This window comes from Ursus arctos, unplaced genomic scaffold (genome assembly GCF_023065955.2).
Source record: "Ursus arctos isolate Adak ecotype North America unplaced genomic scaffold, UrsArc2.0 scaffold_10, whole genome shotgun sequence".
In the NCBI taxonomy this organism is placed as follows: Eukaryota; Metazoa; Chordata; class Mammalia; order Carnivora; family Ursidae; genus Ursus; species Ursus arctos.
In genome coordinates this window covers 13,166,758-13,190,936 of record NW_026622764.1, presented here as the reverse complement: position 1 = coordinate 13,190,936, position 24,179 = coordinate 13,166,758, and the positions used below count along the sequence as shown (strand labels likewise).

At 42.5% G+C, this 24,179-nt stretch overlaps 1 protein-coding gene across 6 annotated transcripts in view; it reads left to right on the top strand.

Annotated features, from left to right (window-relative positions):
* Positions 1 to 24,179, top strand: part of MBNL2 (muscleblind like splicing regulator 2) — a 154,981-nt gene that overhangs the window by 22,503 nt on the left and 108,299 nt on the right. The gene's annotated exons all lie outside the window — the stretch shown is intronic.

Here is a 24,179-nt window from a genome sequence, read left to right as displayed (position 1 = left end):
CTCCACCTTCCCCTCCCCCCCTTTCTCTCCCTCTCTCTCCTTCTCTCTCACTCTCTCCTTCTCTCTCGTGCACATATACTGTATATAGGTGTGTGTATCTATATAGAGTGAATACTCATTGAACTTCAAATGTTTATTGCAAGCCACTTTGCCTTTTTATTAAAAAAAAAACCCACAAATGCCTACTTTTTATGTTAGAAAATTATCTAAACCTAGAAAGGGTAAATTTTTATAGGAGGATAAAGACTGTAAAGTATACAATAAAATCAGCAGTGTGTGTGAGAAACCAGAATATCATCCTGACATTTTATACAGTATGTAAATTGCAGTTCTAATCCAGAGGAAGTCTGCTTTTAGTTAAGCGCTGTGAATAAACTCCTGTTTCTAAAATTCTCCATCTCTCTTTTGGTGGGAGGGGGCAGCATGGGGTTGGCGGTAGAGAGAAACTTCTTTTTTTCCCTTTCGTTCTTTTTTCTCTGAGAAGGCTTTTTATTAATTTCTTTTGCTGAATTTTTGACCCTGTAAAGAAAAAGAGGGCTATTGTACCAAACCACACAACGGGACGGGCTCCCCCAGAAGGGATTTTTCCTTCCTGCTGAAGGACACAGATATCAGCTTTATTTGAGCTGGTTACAGTCAGCTTTATCGCAAAGCCAGTAGATTTTCTTAATATACTTATTACTGTTCTGTAAATAGCACGGGGGCAATCATGAATGAGAATCACTTGCAGGGTCGGAATGAGACTGATACTGGTAATCTTGGGGAGAAAGTGTTGAGTAGCCTCAGTAATGAAAGTAGTCATTGGAATTCTTTCTTACTGAGCAAGCTGAGAGTCTCTGCACCAATCCTTTGCGCACCCGTTGTCTACCTCTGAAATTTATTGAGATACTCATGCTGGAAGCACTTCATTCACTGTCTAAAATTCGCCATAAATGCCAGGTGATAATATTAATGATCATAATTGTATTAAAATTTTTAATTAAGACATGAAGAGAGCTCTAAGATTGCCCACCATGTTTCTTTAAAAAGATGATTCATTCAAAACTGCAGTACACTTTGTTTGTTTCTTCATGTCCAAGAATATTCGGAGGAACGGGCATCTCAGTCCTGGGTATATGTGAATCCCATAAAAGCCATCAGAGAACAGGCTGAGACTTTTTTTTCTTTAAAATGGTGTGCTAGCCTGATTTTTTAAAATTCTGAATTGTCCTTTGATTCCCTTTGAAAGAGGGACAGGAGAAGGGATATTTCCTAAGATCTAGGACAGCTTTTAATTCTAGAAGAATGTTACTATAATCCTTCTCAGAGCTCTCCGGGAAGGCGTCATTTCTCTCCTGTTTCTCTTGCTTACTGGCTGAATTTAATGCTACGATCTGGGACACTAATGTGTGGATTCAAACGTAAAGTGTTGTGGTGATTGAGGCAGTGGTACTGTGTATACGAAAACGGCTTAGAACTCTAGATGTTTTTAGTTCATTCATTAGTCAGCTAAAAAAAAAAAAAAGAGAGAGAAAAGCAGAGTGGCTGGAAGATTACAGTGTCACCTACTCTATATTTGAATCACATTTTGATTGGGTGGTTATTATTTGTGTCTTAAACAATTTATAAGCAGTTAATATTTGAATCTGCAGACCGATTACTCTACCTGTGATTTTTACCCTGAAACATAGGTAAACCCAAATCTTGAAAACATTTAGTCTGCGTCAGAGCCTACAGGGCATATCCTTCATTATACTTTTTAAACCTAAAATAATTTGTCATCAGACAATCTCATTCTAGTTCACTGTTTCGATGTTGCACTAGAAACAGTGTTTCTTGGCAAATATTCCTTCCCATATTTATTAGTAGTCCCGGATTTAACATGTAATTATTTACTCATAGCATAACAATTTACTTTTCATAATATTTCATAGACGTGTTTGAGGCTCTTGTACATGGTTGAATAGTTTAGCTGATTAAAGCAAGAGACAATGATTACGGGTTGCTGATACCGTGGACTCGTGCTTCATCCCAAGCTGTAGCCAACCCTTCTAAAAATACGTGCTCTGAGTCCCCAAAGGGATCAAGCCGTAGCATAATATCTTTAACCTTGTAAAATACGAAAGGAACTCTATGTTCACTATAACTGTTAAGAATAATAAAATCCAGATAATGTTTTGTTTTTTCTTAGAATCCCCCCTTTTATTCTGAAATCCTATAAAACCAAAGGAGGTGAAGAGAAGGTGGAGCTGTACCCTCACTGTGATGTTAAAACTGTCTCATTTGGTGCCTCAGTGGTTAATTTTACATTAATTATGTTTTATTATTAGAAGAAATAATAAGGAGTTATAATTTAACATTTTTATGCCAAGTTCTATGAAAAGTGTTATGCAAATTTTACTATATTAGGAAGCTACAATTTGCAAGCCATTGTCACTGTGTTCATTCTTTTATTTAATCTCTTTTCTTAAAAGTTGGCCAGCCCCCTACCACAACCTACTCACTGTGAGTTTGAATTACTCAAATTAACATCAAGTTGTTTAAATATTAAACCGTATTTTATTTGTGACTTGTTTCTCAGTCACACTTATCATTGTAATTTCTGCCGAGCAACCTGGACAACAGACCATGATATGCAATATGCTTATTGTATCAACTAAGTGGGCAAAGTTCACATCAATGAAAATGTGTCCAAACTTAGCAAAATAATGTGATTTTCCTAGTTCACTACTTTTCTTGCATTTTAGGTTGCTTGTCTGTAAAGTATATTCACATTTTATAAATGACTTTCATTTTGGGTGGTTTAGTCTGGAAAGCATATTCACATTTTATAAATAATCGTCCCCGGATCTTTGTGACATTTGACCTATTGTTCAGTTTTAAATGAGGAAATGACATGGTTGCAAGCATAAAAGCCCAGGGGGCATTTTTAGAATTTTCTGAATGTTTTTTTGTTTCATTTTATTTTCTGATGATAAAATACTTGCTTCCTGAAGAAAAGATACAAAATATTTACTATCACATGGTAAGCATTTGGATCTGACATTCTACATTTTCAGAATTTAAGAGACGCTTAGTATCTAATAATAAGAACATACAGTAATTTATTTAGCCTTTCCTGTCACTTAACATTGACATTGGTTCTAATTTTTTATTTTCATAAATTATGCTGTGATTAATATCCTGATACATAAGTATCTAATCCCCTACCTGATTTTTTTCTGGTAGGATATATGCCTCAAAGTGGAATTCCTAGGCACTGTATATTTTTTGACCCCTTGAATATTGGAGAATTCTTTTCATTTTCATGTAGGAAATATGTGACAGAGTATGTTATTTGGAGTAATAATTTCCCTCAACATTCTATAGATATTTTTCTATTGGCTTTTAATGTTTTATACTGAAAAAGAGAAGCCAATACTTTTTTTTTAAGATTTTATCTATTTATGTGTGTGTGAGAGAGGAAAGGGGGGAGGGGCAGAAGGGGAGAGCATTTCAAGCTGAGTGTGGAGCCCAACTCAGGGCTTGATCCCAGGACCCCCAGATCATGACTTAAGCAGAAATCAAGAGCAGTTGCTCAACTGACTGAGCCACCCACGCACCCTCTATAGACATTTTTCTATTGGCTTTTAATGTTTTGTGCTGCAAGAGAGAAGCCAATCAATTTGCTTGTAGTTAACCATTTTTGGGCAGAGGGGCTAAATCATTTTAGAAACTTTCCCTTGTCTTAGTGATTACTAGAATGTTCTAGGTTCTCAGAGCTTTTCGTTGGCTTTGCCTAGGACATGGAAGTCTCTTCTTTCTTGGCTCCCTTTGCACTTCCCCCAATTTTCTGGTCTATATCTTTTAATTCTGCTATTTCATCTGTTCTTTTATTTTTATCTCTCCAGGGACGTGAGTCATTCTTCATTCAGCTTTTTGTTTTCTGACCTCTGTGTCTGTGAGCAGCTCTTGGATTATTTCAACTTCTTTTTCCTTTTTCTCTATGTTGTATAAATATGCCTCAAGTGTCTTCTCTATCTCAGTGACTCCATTTTGTACACCGACATTGCTCTTTATTGCATAAAATTAAGGTTTTAATTCTGCTACTGAAATGGTGGTTTCCTCACTTTCCTTTCTGATGCCATCCAGGCACCTGCCTCTTTCAGTCCCTTTTCAGTTTGGTCTCTATCTCTTCTTACCGTCCTAACTTTCCTGTCTCAAAGTTTATGAAGGAAGGATGCACTTTCCTGAATTTTATCAAAAATGCAGAACAAGATGCTATCTTAAAATTTCTTTGTTTTCGTTTATGATAAACCTTGAGCTCTCCATCTTGACCTCCTCCTCCTCCTCCTCCTCCTCCTCCTCCTCCTTCTTCTCCTTCTTCTTCTCTTTCTCCTTCTCCTTCTTCTTCTCCTTCTTCCTCTTCCTCCTCCTCCTCCTCCTCCTCCTCCTCCTCCTCCTCCTCCTCCTCCTCCTCCTTCTTCTCCTTTTAATTTACAAAATCTTTCCGCTGGTGTCATAGTGGATCTTAATTGCATGTGTAAGTGTGTGTTTGTTTGTTTGTTTTTATTGGAAAGAGGCCTGTCCAGGCTTGGTTCTTTTTATTCAAGATAGGGCACAGAAATCTTCTAGCTCCCCACTTGCCACCTGACTATCAGTAGAATCATCTGCCCAGATAGGTGACAGAGGATTCCTTGGTGTAAGTTTGATCGTGTTCAGTGGTGTAGCTCGCTCGGTGTAGCCGGGAGGGAATTCCAGCCAGGGGGTACCCGGTGCGGGTGTGTCCTCTCTGCTTCAGCTTCTTGCCCTAGGGATTGCTACTCTCCACCCAGCGTGTCCTCTGCTTAGCCTTCATGCCAAGTATTCAACGCAGCCAAGCCTCCTTGCGGTTGCCTTTCCCACAGCACAAGGGACACAAACCATTGCACTTTCAGGTTCGTGTAGCTACTTGGCGAAATGTTGGATTTTTCAGTACAACTAGCAGCAACAGAGACTTCAAAACATGTAACTGACACAGTTTCTCTATTTCTAGCACTCTTCAAGTTTTCTCTTGCCATATTTTTATCAACCTGTAGTTATTTCACTGGGGCTGTGGGCGGGGGAGTTAGGTAGCTCCTTGTGCTCAAGTTGACATTGTTCCAAGAGGTCAGAAGTGTTCTGTTAAAATGTATCGAAGTCATTAAAACTGGATTGATCTTTTTGTTGCTTGTGTTGTTTTTTATTCTCGGCAAGACTTACATGCCTCTTATCAAAGATTCACCGATATATTCTTTTGCCCTTTTGTGGAGTATCTTTTTAACCAAATCAACATGTAATTTATTTTGGTGAATAGTACAGGTTGAGTTAATAAATTCAATAAATTCAATCAATTTATTCTCCATTTCCCCCCCAATTTTCCTAAACAATCTTATTGAATACGACATGCTTTCTCTGGGGTGCCTGAGTGGCTCAGTCTGTTAAGCATCTGCCTTTGCCTCAGGTCATGATCTCAGGGTCCTGGGATCAAGGCCTGAGTCAGGCTCCCTGCTCAGCAAGGAGTCTGCTTGTCCCTCTTCTGCCCCTCCTCCCTACTCCTGCTCTCTCTCTCTCTCTCTCAAAATGGATAAGTAAAATCTTTAAAAAAAAAAAAAAAAGCAAACAAACCATGCTTTCTCCATGTTAGTACTTATTATCTTGGATTCTGAGTTCTCGGGTATACTGACATCCCTTTCAAGATGCTTTTAGTCAATTGCATTGACTTGCCTCTGTATTCCTCAGCAGTAACAAACAGTTTTAATTGTTTTTGATTGATAGTACATGTATCCATCTACTAAGGTCGATCTCATATATTATGATTCTTTTTATGAAATTTATGTTCTGTCCTCATCTATTTCTTCATCCAGAAAAATCTCAAAATCATTAAGTTCGTTCCCATACTGAAAACAGCCTCCTCCAACAAGAACAAAATATCCTTTTGAGACTTTATTAAAACTGTGTTGAATCCATAAATTAATTTGGCAAGAACTAATACTTTTAAATGACAGGAATGTTAACCTAGAACTATCTCTCAGTTTTTTTTCAAATGATACTTTATATCTTCAGGTAAAGTTCATTAATTTCTTTGTCCAAAACATTTTCAGTAACATTATTGCCAATTGTTTTATATTTTATGTAGGTATTATGAGTGATATATTTTCTACTATATATTCTACCTGATTATTGCTAGAAAACAAGAAAACTGTTGGTTCCATTTAACTTTATTTAGTTATCTCATTTCTGGCAGCTTAACAGAGCTCACTTTTTCCTTGTGAGATTTAAATTTAATTCTCTTGAATTTTCTTAGTCTATGATCATTTCAAATGAAGATAATGACAACATTTTCTCCTCTTTCTCAACAGTTATACCAGATATTTCTCTTACATATTAATGTATTGGCTGCACTATTTCTTGACTTTTTAAAAAATTTGAACAGCTGATCTTCTGAAAATTCTCAAAAATAAATGGTCAGTGGCAGAGGCTTCTCTATATTTTATATCCTGCCGTGAATGCAAGTTTCCCCAGGGAATTTTAAACTAATTATAGCACCCAGCCATAGATGTTTCATCTTGCTAACTGAAATCCAAGACACTTAAGTATCTCATAAATATTAGTTTTATGATATTAAAAAATGCAGGGTGGTACGTTTAGACTGATGGCACATTAGTTTCCTGCTTCCTAGAAAATACAAGTTTGAAATATAAATTTAAAATAAAGACAGCCAGTGATTTTTCTTTGCTTTTTCCCATCCATCCACCCATCCATCCATTTATCTACTCAACAAATATTTCTTGAGCCCTGCGCTTAAAGCAAAAGAATGATGACATCTAGTCCCCACCGTATAGAATCTCAGCTTACACTTACTAGGGGTGCATAGTTCTGCTCACATAACTGCTCCCAAAAATGTTCATGGCTTGATTAAATGATATCAAATGAGTACTTACATACTTACTAAGTTATTAGTACACTAATTATTTGCTTATGAGCTAAAACTTGATCCTTGGAAAAACAGACATTTGTGACATGTGAGTAAAACCAACTATCGCTTGGGGATCCTGTTCGTTCATTACTAGAGGGCTTCCCTTTCTGCCTGTCCAGGTCTTTTTTTTTTTTTTTCCTGAATTGAGGAAAGTCTGCAGCGATACAGGTGAATGTGAGAAAAGTAAACATGTTTCAAGTTTTTTGGTTTTCACATTCATCAAAAAAAAAAATCCTTTAGTAATCCTCCCTTTGTAAACTGGTGATGCACAAAAATTTTATAGTAACACCATACCTATTTTTAATACTTATTGCAGAAGTTACTGTGTAATGTTCTGTGGAAGCTTACATGCTCAAAAGTGTACTAGATTTTTCTTAGGAGTTTTCCAACAAAAATTTTTCAAGCATATAAAATTTTAACTGATAAATGTTGCTGAGTAAGAAGCATTTTAGATATTGAGATTAAAATAACGTAACTCTGAACCATCTCCAAATTTGTTAATATTTATGATTTCTCTTTGAAAAATAAACTATGATGCATACCTAAAAATAAAACAAAACATAACGTATTCTAATTTTCAAAGCATGGTGGAAGATTTTGTTGCCTTATGATAGAAAGGAAGGCATTTAGCAATATTCTAGGGGTGGCTCACGAAAATTTTGGTTGTAAAAGTTTAAATTAAAACCAAAACTAATGTTAACAACTTACTCTAATGCGTTTACTCTAGCTTACCGCTAAAATGTCTTCTACAAAGCATTTGCCTCTATTTTGAAAATGTATTTTTCAGTCTAACCATTTGATTTGAACTTGCCTTTTTGACTTCTTTTGACTCTAAATCTAGTTCCCCCTTTAATATTTAATTCTTATGCTTGTGGGAATATAAAATGATCTATAATTCTAAATACGTATTATCCTCAGTCATAACGTGGACTCCTAAAAAAATAGTTAATTTGATGGATTTCCTATAGCAAGATTAATCGTGTCAAGTGAGAGCAAACACAATTGAAACCAAATGGGCGCAACTTTTCAGTGACATGAACAGCCCAGGTGCCCTTGGCCGTCTCTGATATTGTAGTAAGTAAGTTAGTACATTAGATTTCCCAGCCCCAAAGTTGTGACCCTAAATCCAGAGTATGCCCCCATGATCATTTTAGGCATGGGAATGATCTGGAGAAGCCCTGTTGTGTTCTCCTCCAAGGAGGGTTAATGATTCAGATGAAATCTTTCATTTTAACTCTGTGTTTCTGCTGCGGGATAACAAACCCCACTGGGTCACAGGTGTCTCCCTGAAGATCTTTGTCACTACAAGTCAAGAAACATGACTCCTAACGTGTCCAAGGCAGAGGTGGCCCTGGAGACCCTATTGTTCAGTATTTCTGAAGTGTTTCCACTGAGGCATCCTTCAAGCAGAGGAGAGAGCAGTTGGTCTCCTGAGGCTTAGAACGACTGACAGAAGAAGGCTTCTTATTTATCTGAAGACTCTAAATGGTACCTTCTACTCCATTGTATATGTCTGCTCTGATATAACAAATTCAAAATTACTAACCCCTGAAGTTATTTGATTTCCCCTTTATCCCAGCCTTTTTTAGTAAAATTGATGTTTTCATAAGCTACACTATATGTTTGCCTTGGGCTGTGTGGCTACTCAGACCCAAGTCTGACAGCACTGCTTGGTCCAAGGTCTCCTTTTCATGGTTGGGTGAGCTGAATCCTAGAGAGGGACTGTGACTCACCCCAAATCTCCTACCCCCTACCCCCCCCTTCAATGTGCAGAAACTAACTCAGCGCCTCTAACTGCCAGCCCCACCCATTTGCTGATGATTAGGCAATGAGGCTACTCCCCAGGGTAGTCAAGTGTATTTCAGAGAAAAGCCTTTACTTCTTACACTTTTCCACTTTGGAAAAAGAAGTGCTGGTGGCCCTTTCCTTCTAGAAACTGCCTGCAATCTAGTGAGCTCAATGTGTTTTCGGTGGGGCATGAGGTGAGTGAGCTAGTTACCTATGAAGTGTCTGTAATCTACTCAGGGACTTGTGTATTCGAGCACTCCATCCTCTTCCTGACTCTTGGTAACCAAAACGCTTCTCCCTCTGAAGGAAATTGTTGGAAAAGCTGAAAGCATTGGCCTAAGACACATAAGAGTGAACCCTTAAAACTGCTGGCTTGGGGACAAGATCTCCATTTTCATTGGTTCTCTGAAAATAGAGCAACTACCATTTGAGAGGCTGGGTGCATCTCAGAATGCCTGTTAGAGCAGAGTTGATGGGGAGTCAGTTAAAACAGCCAGCACCGCGAAGAAGTTGTAGCCAAGCTTAATAAATATTTTCTGCTGCTGAGTCATTCTTACTGGAAAAAGTAGTGCAGACAGGATCATCTCTGCCAAGTGCTACAGAGGTTATCAGCGTGGCCTTAACCAAAATTTCCACCATCAGTGTTGCAATCTTCTGCCCTGGCTCGATGAAGAAGCCAGGAATGAGATGCGTTCTACTGGGCTCTGCTTCCGGTCCTCCGGATTCCTGCATAGACGGTGGATCTCTTGGGTCTCGGCAACAACCAAATATAGATGGCGCAATGGAAGTTTCAAGTTCGGTGGTTTGCTCAAGGGCAAACTGCACCTCTTGACTCTTAGCGGTTGTGGATTTAAGTGAGCCATACGTTTTTCATTATATACACGCTTTTGTTAAATCCTAAGAAAGTCATGCCGATTATATGTTAATAAGCAAGATATCATTTACATCTGCACAGAGTTCTATTATAATCATAAAAAGTATTTTGCATTTCACCCCCCTTTAAAAAGAGACTTCATTAGTAAAATAATGCTTTACATGGTGAAGCACTGCTATGTGGACAAGTTGCTTTTTCTTACACACTGTTAATGACAAAATATTGGGGAGGTTACTGGGATATACAGACTGTAAGTAGGTAGCCCTGTGATCATCTGCATACCAGAAAAGGTATTGTTCAGGTTCTCTCTCTTTTTTCCTCTCTCTCATTTTATCTTGTCAGATTTGGTTTGACTCAAAGCTATTGGTTCTCTTAGAGAAGGAGGTCAGCCCAGTTTGAGGAATAAGCGGCCTTCAAAGAGCGGTTGAAGTAGGCACATGGGAACGCAGGTGATAAAATCATTTTGGAAAATAACGAACAAGTAACTTGAGAGCTTGTCGTGAGGGTGGGATCACAGGTTATGCCAGGTTATTAATTTCCCAACACAGCAGTATGCCTCTTAAAAAACACTTAAAGGAAAATGGATACGTTTTTGAAAGAAATGCAGTTGGTAGAGGAGATTAGGGAACTGAGTGAACTACGCAGGTCCTTAGACCCAGCAAAGCAAAAGGATGTGCATTTAAATAAGAATTGTGTATTTGGGGAAGTATGCAAAATATGGAGTTGAGAACGCAGCATTTTGTTCATTAAAATAGCCGTCTAAAGATTTCGTGGTCCATCTCCGTAATACCAAAGCACCCCCTCTCTGTGTGTTTGTTTCCCTCACACTGGGCTCCTACGGAATGGCCCTGTCACAAGGGAGCAGAGCCCCGGGCATAGACGGTGATTAACAGGCTTCGCACTTTGCTCCTCCTTTCACAGAAATTAGGGAGAGCCCAGGCCCCTCAGTTTCCCCTTCCTTTAAAAGGGAAGCACGTTGGCCTTCTCAGAAGTTGCTCGTGACCAGGAACAGCGCAGCCCGTGACTTATTTTTCCTTTCCCCCAGTTTCCCTGTTGCACTCCTTAGAGTGGTGGCCCGCTGTTGCCATGGTGACGCAGCACCGGGTGCCGTTGCTTGGAAATAACGTCAACTGGTGGCAGCGGGGAGGCAGAGCCGGCCTGGTGATCAGCCTGGGAGGAGTGCCCTGTCTGCTGGGGAGGGGGAGTGGGGAGGGGTACGGAGGAAGGAACAGGCCTGGGAGCTGGATTTGACAAGTCCCACGTGGTGTTACCTGCCTCCAGCGATTAGCATCCTGTTACCTAATGATGCCCTTCTGGGTTACATCAGAGTGCATTACGTTTTTATAGAATATGCACTTTGTTGCCAGGTTTGTCCTTTTTTAAAATTTATTTTAATTTTTTTTTTATTACTCAGAGCTCCGGGTTTTAAGTGCAGTAAATATCTGTTGTTGAATTTGATTCTAGCAGTTAGTTCAATTTCCTGAAAGATAAGAGAAATCATTGACTCCGACTCATTTCTGTAGGCTGCTTTATCCTTGGGGCTTGAGTCGTTCCTCAGCGATTTTAAAAACTATGGCAAGAAACTCATTTTTTTTTTAACTTCTAAGGTGAGTGAAATGACATTAAAATAAAAATCCGGTGTTAATAGATGGACCTCTCCCTCCTGATTTTCTGGGTTCTACTTTTCTGTTTAAGTCAAATGGTGCTTTGTAGAGAAATTTTTATTTTGCTAAATATTAATGAAATACCATCACCTTGGCATGTCTGACCCTGGTGGTATCTTTTTCATAGTGTTCAAACAAACCAGTAGCATTCTGCGTCCTTCTGGGGTCTTCTGAATCTTTGGAATGTCCAATCCACATACCCCATATCTTGTCCATGCCAGAATAACGGTGTTCTGCGAAGTTAGTGGGGGTGGGGTTGGATGTGAAAAGAGGTTGAAGAATTAGAAGGTTCTTCCCATCAGAACCTCTGTGGAATGTATTCAACCTCTGGATTACACATCTCAGGAAGAAGGGGACCTGGCTATGGCCACTGTCTCAGGGGACGAGGACAGAGGAAGATTTGCTCTCTCTGGTCTGCCTTCAGAGATACGTTAAACCCCCAGAGTACACTGTGTTGAGGGTCCATTTGGCTCAAAAATTGGGCCTTCACTTGCTATGGAACTCCAGGGCCAGGGATGGCACCGCTCGGAGCCCAGTCTTATCAAGGAACATATTCACATCACTTTCAGCAGACCTTTCTGCTGACAGCCTTCAGGAGCCAGGATTGCTCCCATTGAGAGAGTTCGAGACCCTCCTGTAGGTCGGAGACTATAACAGCTCCCACCACCACAACCATGAGGACTGGGCTGGAGGAATTGGTGGGTTCTTGGTGCACAGTAGCATTCTACATGCTGTTTTAGTAGAAAGAGAACATGTAAAGAAGTATTAAACCTCTGGGATGCCAAGACCCTAGGTCTGTGTCCTTTTTTGCAGGCTGGAGCTTAAGTATTCAACATGTGCTCCATCCTGGTGCTGAGTGCAAAACCCTGTCACTTCTCCACCCTACCTGGGCGTCCCCTCAGATCTGGACTTTGGAGCAGAAACACAATGGGCTCTCCAAATGCCCCCCCCCCATACAGATGCTCCTGTTAGATCTCACAGCTCAAACAGCCTGCTAACAAATCTAGGCCAAACCCAGCAGAGCTGATAAGATTTCCAGAAGAGTTCCTAAAAATACATCTCTCCTTAAGTCAGCCTTGCCAATCACTGTACAATCACAGAACTTTAAGGGCAGAAGTGGCCTTAAAATTTATTGCACCCTCTCCAGTTTAAAGCTAAGAAATTGGAGTCCCAGAGTACCGACATAGTAGCAAGAGCAACAATGGTTGAGGAATATTTCAAGTAACATCATGAGGATGGAACGAAACAAGCCATAAAGACCGTCACAGACTCTGGGCTGTGTAGTATATTCATTCATTTCTTTGTCCATTCATCCACACACTCATTCAGCAAATATTTACGGAGTGCTTACTATGTCTTAAAGTTTTCGTGTTGTGCTAGCTGTCAGGGATACACACAGACCTGCCCTCACAGATGTTACATTCTGGTTGGGGGAGAAATTGAAAAGATAAGTAAGTACATATGTGAATATCTAATAGTGATAAGGACTTTGGAGAGAAATAAAGTAGGGTGAGTCGGAGTGAGGAGGTAGGACTGAAACCATATTACATCAGGAAGGGCCTCCCCATAGGCTGACATCTGAGCCATGACTACACCTGAGCCATGACTATCTGGGAGAGGCACATTCTCAGCAGAGTGAGCAGTGAGGTCAGAGCCCTGGGGCAGGCCAATGTTTGCTGCTCAAGGACCAGCCACAGGCAAGGAAGGGTGGCTTAGGGGGAGTGCACAAGGAAGCAGGAGGTCAGGGAAGGTGGGCTGCTCACGAAGGTCAGTATGGGCTCTTGGCTCTTGGCTTTCACACTCAGCAGGTGGGGAGCCATTGGGAATTCCCGAGCAGAGAAATGACATGATCTGATCACATTTGCAGAGGATCTCCCAGAATAATGTGTTGAGGTGGGACTGCAGCGGGGCCTGGGGAGAAGCAGAGGAGACTGGTTAGAAGCCTGTCACATTAACCCAGATGATGGTAGTTTAGAGGAAGGTGGCCGCCCTGTGAGCGGTGAGAAGGGGCTAGATTTGGGCTCTGTTAGAAAGGTAGAGCCGGAAGAACTTCCTAATGGATCAGATGTGGGCTGTTGGAGGGAGGAAGGGGAAGGAAAAGGCGACAGAGACAAGAGACAGAGAGAGGGCACAACTCTGGGGAGTCGTCACGGTCTGGTGGGTTTAGAGAATAAACTGGGGGAGAGAATGGCGAAACAGAGCCATGTGGATTTTGCAACCAAACTGCTTGTGATCGAGCCTGTTCCCCAACCCCTCCACACTGGCCAGCCACGGCTCTGCGAGCCTCCGCCTCCTCCAGCTGCCACTGGCCGCCGGGCATGAACGCTTTGATCTCTCTCAGTTTTAGTACCTTTCACCTCAAAAGCATGCTGGTGAAAGGCTCTCAACAGATGTTTGTTTTAAGCCGGTAGCTGGGTCTTATCTCGCCACTAAAGATGTCCCAGGAATCTCTCAGTCTATCCACCTGCCTTTTTCTGCCCATTGAGATGTAGGCACTTCTCCGAGCTCCTTCCCGATGGCTGCTCAAACTAAGGGAAACCACTGGCTTTTCTCTCATTTCCAGAGCACACGGGAACTGATCCAGTCCCTCTCGGGGGGGCAGACCCGCCATGCCTGCTTCTGACATCACTCACACCCACCCGCAAGACACTTTACACACCTAGATGCATTATGATACACGCTCTCAGAGAGCAGATACAGTTTCCACAAGAACAGTCCTGTCCCCCAGGTCCTCAACTCCAGTCACCTCCACGGGTACTCTTGGGAGAACTCAGGCCTTCTTGCTACTTTAAACTGTCCCATCTCCAAGGCCTTGACTTTTGAAATTAACAGCATCCCTTCTCTGTCCCGGCTTTCAAATGCCAAGGGCAGATGGAGAAGGGGACGAAACCGTACGTTCATTTTCAGAACACGCTCATACTGTCACACCGAGGTCGTGCCTCCTGGGCCACTGGCTTGATCTCATCTCTTCTGCTGCTGCCCGCAAGGGCCATGTGAAGCTTCAAGAGCTCTCTGTAAGCCCCAGCCCCACGCCTGCCTGTCTGGGCAGGTAGACCCTCTCTTACCAGACTCAGAGGGCGGGGGCCACGAGACAAAAGCTGCCCCATTTCATTTTCGTGCTCTCCAGTTGGAAACCAGGCTGTCTCCTTCACTTTCCACCTTCTTTCAGCCCCAAGTCTGAGAAACGAGCATCTTCTTTCTCGAGGGTCCTCCACAGGAGCTGGTGGCCTCATCCCTCCTCGTCCTCTGGGCCAATTCCAGCTCTCTGGCCCACAGCTCAGTCCTGCCATTTCCCCACACTCCTGCTGTGTTTCCCTCCTTCCACTCAGGAAAGAAAGGGAGGGCTGGAAGTGAGATGGAAAAATCGAGCTCTCTCCCACCCCCCTCCCGGGGGGGCTTCACTTAGTGCAGCCTTCCAGTTCTGTGAGCAAAGCCCAGGTTGACCAAGGGTCGCCTCCCCAGGAGCGCACAGGTAATCTGTGCCATCAGACTGCAAAGCAAAGAGATTTCCACACTTCCCAGGCTGCTAATGGTGTTCTCGAAGCACCAAATACTCCAAAGAGCTCCAGGCACTGAGTGTTCATTTCCCAGCTGTCCTCCCCTCTCCCCCTGCAGCTGTGAACTAGGGAAAGTGCCACCTGGAAAGTCGGCTGCGACATCCTCGTTATGCCGTCTGTCCATGTGCCCGTGGTCTCCTTGTGACGGGACCCTTCTGGCCACTCCCTCCATCTTGGAGCTCTGAAACTCTCTCCAGCACCCTTGACACTGCAATATTTGGAGGACCTTTTGTCTCTTGTTGTTTTTTTCTATGGTTTCGCTTGCTCCTCTTCTTTCTGTCACCTCCAGGTAACTGAACGGACTGTCCTTGACTCTGCTCAGGCGTTTCTCATGTCTCCCCTGAATAGAAACTCAGATGTAGATACAGACATCTCCCTCCCTCTCTCTCTCTCTCTCTCTCTGTCTCCTTAACCTCAATGCCCCTATTTCCAATTAGCTTCCACGTCCTGGCATCCTTCCTCCTGGGCAGAGCATCGGTGTCCACACAGGATCCAAATTTTGAAGTCCTCTTTGACTGATCTCTTCCCTGCTCTCTTCATTCCCAAAGATTATCCGTTTCTAATGAATTTACACAAGCCACACCCTCTTTCTTTCCCTTCTCACTACTGCAATGTAATTTTCGACTTCGATTATGCCTTTTCTCTGGACCATTGCTATAATCTCTAACCAAGGCTAACTGCCTGTGAGACCTTCTCATTCTAATGCATCCTGGGTCAATCTACCAGAGGGAGGCTTCCTTCAGCTTGGGGTCTTGTCTGGATCCCTCCAGTGCTCCCCAATATCTACCATACTAACGATCCTGATATTTTATACCTGAGTCTACTTAGTCAGACTTGCGTGGGCTACAACCCTACGGCACTGTTCTCAATGGGGACAGTACCACCCTGTAAATTGAAGGAAACATTTCTTCGGAAATTTAAGGGAACATTCTTTTCCCCCATTTTCCAGATGACTAGAGAGCATCTTGAAAGTGTAATGGGCAGGAGCATAGGATATTGACCTATTGCCATGTTCGTGACTCCCTCAGAGCAAAGAACCAGCCTATAGCTCGTGACTTTTGAGTGTCCTGCTGGACATTCACAGAGATAAAAATCCTGTTCATAGTGGTCTGGGTCAAGATCTTCACTGTGCTTTTTGCGCAAAGCATTCTTTTTTAATTTTTAATTTTTTAGACGGTCTTAATGTAACTGTTTTTTTAAAGAAGGCAACAACCATGTAAGTTGAGGCAAGATTCTTCCTTAACTTGTTAGGGACTGTAACAGGAATTGTTAGACATTTTGAAAAGGCACATCACTCGTCATCCCTCTGTTAGTCTGCATTTGTGCCTGTCACACTCAAAATCGTGGTGCATGCATGCAGGGGTGAGCGTCTGACCACCTCACTCTGTCTTCTAACATACGTGTCCCTAAGCGCTGAAATTTCAACATACATGATATCTGTTTTGTTAAACCTTAACTTCCTTTGACATCTTAGTTATGTTTCCGTGCGGTAATATATTGATTTTTACAACACTGAGCTTGTTGGCTCTATGTTTATTATTTTCATTTGGTGATCATCAAAGTTATGTCACAAAACTTTTGTCCCAAAAGGGAGGATTGGCATTTGTGAGGCATCCAGACAGATAAGATAGCCGTTCGGCTGGTTATATTGGAGAGAGAAAAGGAAAACGCTTGGCTGAAAAGCAGTCCTGTCCACCAGGGCTGTGGCCGGGGAAGGAAATGGAAGTTCTGACAAAGACTTCTCTGGGAATTCAGGGGCTAGACTGCAACCTGCAGCTCAATAATCATTTTTTTCTGACTGCAGCCACTGGGTCCTGGACATCCAGGAAACCGGTTAAGTGCGGTCAGACTTAAATGGTATCTAATACAATTGCTTTTATTCTCATAAGAGCGTCCCCTAACTGAATTATAAATGTTTAGATAGAAAACACAGACACAGTGAAAAAACATAATTTGAATACAAATATGTGTTGAATATATTATATCTGGCTGTCGTTTCAGGAGTGTATTTAGAAATTTCTCCTCTTCTAATTAAAGATGGGATTTCTTTCTCTGCCCAATCCTGGAAACTGCAGTGAGAATGGACTGGAAATTGTGGTGTGTTAAAATGACACCTGGATTTTATTAATCTTTCCCTTGCATTTTAAGATACAAGAGAACATTTTTAGATGGGAATTTCTCCTTTTATACTGTTGTCATGAATGTTGGCTTATCAGACCTGCCATTGTGACCTTGGTGGCCAGGGTTCTGATTTCCTCAAGGAAATGTATTCGGAAAGTGTGTTCCACAGAAAAAAAGTACCATGTAGGGGCGCCTGGGTGGCACAGCAGTTAAGCGTCTGCCTTTGGCTCAGGGCGTGATCCCGGCGAGCCGGGATCGAGCCCCACATCAGGCTCTTCCGCTATGAGCCTGCTTCTTCCTCTCCCACTCCCCCTGCTTGTGTTCCCTCTCTCGCTGGCTGTCTCTATCTCTGTCGAATAAATAAATAAAATCTTAAAAAAAAAAAAAGAAAAAAGAAAAAAAGTACCATGTAAGATGAAGGCATCATTGTTAACCTCAGTTCTTTTTCTGCTTAGAATGAATGTGTGTTTGGAATTAGTCTGAGAAGAGCATCCATCAAAAGTTTGTCTAATGTTATGGGAAGGACTTCCTAGAGTGTACCAACTTCACAGAAAGGACCTTTCTACTCTCTGTTATTTAGACTTCATTTACTTTACAGAAATTTATAAACTTTAGTGAGTGGAAGTTATTTCCGCCTGTCACTGTGTGTGTGTGTGGTTGTGTGTGTGTGTGATTGTACATGCACACAGATGTTAGGCATATAGATGCCATAGCTAGTGTTGGAAAGGGATAACTACTGTATAGAGAGTACTTATGCTATTTAATCTATACTGGTTGCAGTACATACATTTATGATTTTGGTGTTTTCAACCCCTTGGTTCCAAACAGGAAACTGGAACTTGGAAAGCTCAGGTGACATCACACAGCTAATTAGACTAGAGGAGCAACTAGAACCCCACGTAGAAAAATTGATTCTTACCCCTAAGCCATACGAAAGTCTCAGAATGCCATTTCATGTATACTTTTGGTAAATTAAAAAGAAACCCTTTTCAAGATTCTATAAAGAAACATCTTTTTAAGGACAGTCACTTCTGCTGCTCCCTCCTCTTCTTCAAAAAGTCAGTGAGGTCCTTTTCTACTATTGCAGTGGGCCTCTCAAGTTTCAGTATTTTTATTGGTCCATTGGGCTTCCTGTGGGGAGCCCCAGTGAGGGACCTCTTCTCGGTGGTGGCTGTGATTACAGGGCAGGATTACACCCTCTCCTGGAGGTCAAGTGGCTCTCAGCCCAGCACTCCAGCCCGCAGCTTCTCCTGTCGTCTCCCGCCCAGGCGTCTGCATCTGATAGGTGCGGGATGCGGCCAGTCATTGATCAGGGAAGAGAGCCCACTGAGAGCTATTTTAAATCAAGCTCCAGAAATAGAAGTGGGGATGCTCAAACGTCAAGCCGCTCGCAGGAAGGAAAAATCATGCTTTAAACACATATTCAGAGAATTTTAAACATTAAAAAGAGGAAACCCAAAGATGCTCAAAATTAGAAATTAGGAAACTCAAGGAGACATAGTTTCTTTATGGGAATGAGATTTATGGAAAATAAAATTAAAGGCATTCCATAAATTACTTAATGGGTAATGAGTCCTTGACTGTCTGACTCAGAAATCGGTTTGTTTTGCAAGGACCCTTTGATGAGCTCGCTAGGAGGCCGATGTCTGGCAGACAGCTAAATGCCATAGGTGACCAAAAGTGAACTATTTTCCCTAAGGCAGTCTTAAATTTTGGTCAATCTCAGCCTCAAGATCAGGCATGATTGATGTTTTTCCCTTCAAAAATGTACAAACTAGCTACAAAGCGTCAGCAAGGCAAGGACACCTGGGGTCCCTGGCCCGGGCTTGTCTGGGAGCTGAGGGGCGTGGAATGAAGGGAGGTCGCCTCGCTTGAGGAGGGAGGGCCATGCTTTCCAGACTGGCCCCCTGCACCATCGCAGAGCTGTAAACAGACGTGAACAGCACATTCTTTCATACAGCCAAAAGCCACAGCTTTCTGAAAATCGAGCACCTAGAGGAGTTTTAAATGTATTTTGAAAAATGAAGTGTCACGTAAGTAAAGACGCTAAAAATAGCTTGCGATGATTTTGGAGAGTTGAGCAGCAAGTCCTTTGGTATTTCAGGAAATACTACAGAACTTCGTTTCTTTATCCTTGAACTTTAATCTTGCTTTTCTTTTGAAGACGGGTCCCGAAGTGAACCTTGATATTTATTATATCGGGGGCCCTACAAAGCAGTCCCTCTGTAAAGAGCTCTAGCAGGAAGGGGCTGAGGGCTGAGCTGCTGCTCGCCGGGGGCCACCAGCCCTCTGAGACGGTCCTGCCTCAGACGAGGTTCCTCGAAACAAAGCCTGATGCACCCTGACCAAAGGACTGCTTCATCCTGAACAAAACCTACAAGCTAGGAGTTAATTGATTTTTGTAATTCTCATAGAATTAAGTTTTGTCTGGGACAGTTCTCTCAGGTGTCTTTTGTTTAGTTGAGTTGTGTTTCGATCCATCAGAAACACAGCCCCTGGGAGAAGCCCCCAGCCAGCCCTCCTGCAATTATTTCTGCGGGAATCCGTGACCCCAAGACCCTGTGATCAACTCAGGGCTGACATCCTTATTCCCTTGGCATAATCAAGGGAGCCAGTTAGAAATGCTTACTATAGCAGTTCTCAAACTGGAGCAGGCTTCAAAGTCGCCCTGGGAGGGCTTGTTAAAACACAGCTCACTGGGCCCCACCCCCGGGTTTTCTGAGTCAGTAAGTCTGGGTGGGGCCTGAGAATCTGCATCCTATAACACTCCCAGGGGCTGCGCTGTGCTTGCCCAGGTATTGCACTTTGCAAATCGCAGGGCTAACGATGCTGGGTTTTGAAGATCAAATAATTTATCCCTGGGGCAGCTCCTCACTCTCACCCCTGACCTTCTTGGCAAGAAACAGGGTAAGCCAATGGTGCCTGCTCGAATTTCCCTTCCAGGATAATACTGAAATTCCCTATTCAGAGCCTTATTCCCTTTGTTTAGACTTCAGTGCGTATTACAACGCAGATGTTCATTGGAGGAGGACCAGGAGTTCGTTTGACAAACATTTGTTGAGCATATTCTCCACACCAGGCACTGAACTGAGTTCTGAGGATTTGAAACTAAAAGAGAATGTCTATTACATACACAAGGCAAACCTGGAGGAGCTTACACTGGGTGCAGGCGGTTGGATAAGTCAATATTTAAGTTCTTGAGAATTAAGGGGGTCATACTTAAAAACGATCACCAGGTACTGTTAGAAAGTGGGCTAGAGAGAGGTCATCAGAGGGGGTGGTGGGGGTCCACAGAGCAGGATTTCAAGATGCAGAGGCAGTGAGGGCCTGGCCACATCAGTGCTCAGCCCGCAAGGGCACCGGCACCTCCTCTTCCCCGAGGGGCTCAGAAAGGCAGGAGAGGGAGAGAACACGAGGCTGCCGAATGCCCGAAGAGGACAAGGAAAGGAACACCAATGGAGAAACAGGGCCAGAGAAATCACTGGGAAGAACTACTTCTGAATTCTGCCCGGGTTCTGCACCGGAAGGAGCTAATTGGGATAGCATTGATTGGGAGGTTGGAAATAAAACTGAAGCACCAGTCAAAAAGAACTGAGAAAAATGGCCACACAAGCAGAGCATTGGGAGAAACGTAGAACAGAAGGAACTGGAAAATCATGTAAGCAGGAGACCCTGCTTCCCAGTGCAGCCCAGAAACGTCTGGGAAAGCTAAAAGGCCTTGCGTGCTAAGCAGGACCAATGGCAGCATATGCGGGACCTTTTGAGAATGAAAAAAAAGGTGCCCTCTCCACTCAGACACATTTTCCCAGGGGCCCCTCTGGGCAGATGAACAAGAAAATGCTTCACGCTTCTCCCCACGCACCCAGAGTGCCAGGGAATGGCCTTCACCTCTGTGTTTCCAGCAAGCCCTAAAACCAAGTAGGCTCCGGGGCAGTGCTTCCCGCATACTTGGGGCTGTGCTTCACACCCAGGGTGACCGCCTGGGCCCCAGTGTTTGATTCGCTTCTGGGTTACTAGCAGCTAAAGGAAGAAAGCAAGTGTCGGGCTTTTGTGAGAACACTATGGGATCTGTACTTGGGGAGACTTCGCTGTGGGTTCCTTTCGGGTGCAAAATAAATCAGTCTGAGTGCTGAGGGACGCCCCCAGATAAGTGGGCCCCTGTATCCCGTTCTGTCAGTTCCTTTGATCTCGAAGCCACCGTCCTGATTTCCGCATCTGTGGGTCAGTGAGAGGTGTAAGCCTGGCCCTCGATACAGAATCCTGAAAGTGGGTTTATTCAATAAACATTTATGGAGTGTCTTGCATTGGCACAGCACGTCACTGTTTACAAAGTGTTCTTCTTTTCCTCCATAATCTGGCCTTCGTGGCAGCAACCGTGTCATGTAGGTAGGAACTATTATCCACATTTCACAGACGAAGAAATCGGATCTCAGAGAAATTGACTTACCCAAGGTCGCATGAAGGAACCTTGGCCAAACAAGGGCTAGAAGCTGGCTCTTAGGACCAGATACTTTCCACCATTCCATGACATTCTATGTTGGCTGAGAGAAAAAAAAATGCAAAAGCTCCTCAGATGTTGCCATCGATAGAAATGTAATGGGAACTACATCTAGCTCTGAATTTTGGAGGGGCTAAAGAGAAACAAGTGAGTTTAATTTTCATAGTAATGTTTAATCCAGTTAGTTAAAATATTGGCAACTCACCATGTAGTAAATATGAAACAATATTAACGAGATACTTTCACATTATTTTTTGTATGAAGTATTTGAAATCAGTGCGAATTTCACATGTAAAACACAACTCAGGAGCTGAATTCAGTGGAAATGCTTGATCTGTATTTAGGTTTAATATACAATGGAAAAGTGGATTTATGTACTCGAGTCAGTCCAAGCACACTTGAAAGTTTTCCAATGACCAAATTGAGGATCAGTGTTTAAGTTAAATTTACATTCATTAAGAATAAACAAAAATTTAAAATTTAGTTCCTCAGTGGCACTAGCCACGTTTCAGGTGCTCAGAAGCCACGTGCGGCTGGTGGCCTCCTTACTGGAGCATGAAACCCTAACGTGTCCCCCTTCCTCCTGGGAATCTACAGTCTCATAGATCCGATATGTATTTTGGTCTATGTGTTATCAGGATTTAGACCTGTCCTTTGGTAACCGTGTCAGAAGTTGGTTTCCTCTATCCTCACCCATCATCGGCCATCTCCTTTGGTGGCCTTCCTTAACCTCCTTCAAATCTGCTCTCTCTACCTTATTCCCACAAGTGCCTGCTTGTACCCATTCCAGAAGCTGGAGGTTGTGATGGCCTAAGGCAGGCAGTGTCTTTGACAACAGTAGCTCTGTAACTTTCAGGATAGAAACAGAGAACAAGCTGGAAGAAAGGGGATTCATGAGAAGATAACAATATATTTAGGTACAATATGATGTACTTCCATCTCCTGGAGCATCATTGATTTACACAAGATTCCGGCCATCAGAGAGCATGGCTCTTCTGCTCTTAAAAGCAGGTTCATCACCCTAAATCTGACCAGCTAAATTCTGGTTGTATTTTCGTAGTAACTAGAAATGGCAATCTGTTTTTCCCAGGAAAATAATGATTTCTTACTCAAAAGTAGAAGCAAATGCATATCCCGTTCACTGGACTGGGTCTAGAGCGTTGTTCCTGTGTGGGTTTTAGGAATACTTGAGTAATTACTCATTTATCATCTGTGCATAAATACATGTTTGCCTGTTTCTTTTCCTACACGTGAAGCCATGGCCAAGGTTGTGTTGCCTTTGGGGATGAGCTTCTCCTGCATTTTTGTTGTCCTGTAATCCCATCAGACCCTGGTCCATAGGACTCGGGGATTCTATGAAATATTGTGGAAATATAAACTAGATGTGGCCAACCTATCATTTGCAACCCCATTAGCAGTGCCTTGGCTCCATTGAATACACAGGCAGGAATGTTTTCTTGTCCCTTGCTTCCCTCATCCTTTGTTCTCCACGGGGGCTAGAGATGGGGGTTGAGGTAATGAGGATGCAGGCCCAGGCTGGTCTGCGAAACCTGACCCAGAGTAAATTTGGTTATTAAACTCATCTTCTTGAACTGCCTAGTTAAGCGAGTTGATGTTCACTGCTGGGAACACAAGGCTGCCAAACAGACAAGCAGGAGCCTGTCTGTCCCCTCAAATATTTTACAGTCGGAATTAGGTATGTGTCATAGCTCTCGAGGTTGCCAGTTTCCTTAGATGCACATACAATTATTACTCCCTCAAACACTTCTAACAAGTAATAGACGTCCTGGGAAGAAGTAGCATTTCCTACTAGTCCCAAGAGACGTCCTGCTAAATAAATGTGCCATGATCAGATAAGCTTGAGAGACGCCATTGTTTCTCTTCCCCTATTAGACACTCACTCAAGAGCAGACAAAACCAAAACAGAACAAAACCCTATGGCAAGGAAGCCTGTTTGGCCCGGTTTACCTGGAGTTAACTAAACTTAATTAGCATGAGACCTACTTTTTCAGGGAACATTTGTGAGCCATGCAAAAATTATTGTCTGAACTTATTTGTACATGCTGATTTTAAATAATCGACTTCCAGTTTCCATTAAGTTCTTGCTTAAATTTTTTTTTTAAAAAGGACATCAAGGCTAGGCAAGCAGTGAACGCAGCTTGTGGCACGTACAATCTATGAAAACAATCAGCGTCTGATAGTCCTTTATTCATCCTGGACCCAGCAGTGTTAAATTTATAATATTTTAATGACTCCATAATGCTTGAAAATATTAAAAGCAACTAAATACGATGATTTTAGAAATCTAAATTTAGTAATTATATTTTTGTTGTAGGTATGTGATTTAACTCCAGCATTCCACAGAACGGAGCAGACTGTGACCCCATTAAAGCCTAAAGTGAACTAAACTAAAACTAACTTGCATTCATCCCTTGAGTCACTGAGTCAGTCATCAGTGAAATCAGTCAGTAAATATTTTTTGAGGACCTAATGGCCATGAACTAAGGCACTAGGGACACAGAAATGACAAATACAAACAGTCCTTACTCTCCGAGTTGCTGACAGTGTAGAGGGGAATTCTAACGTGAAGCAAGCAATACTAGAGAGGAAGTCAGAGGGACCTAAAAATAAATATTAGGAAGCTTCTACCTATCGGTTTCTAAGTTCAAACCTCTGTAAACCAGGAAGGATGTAAAGAATAAGGAGCTCATGCTTCATCCAA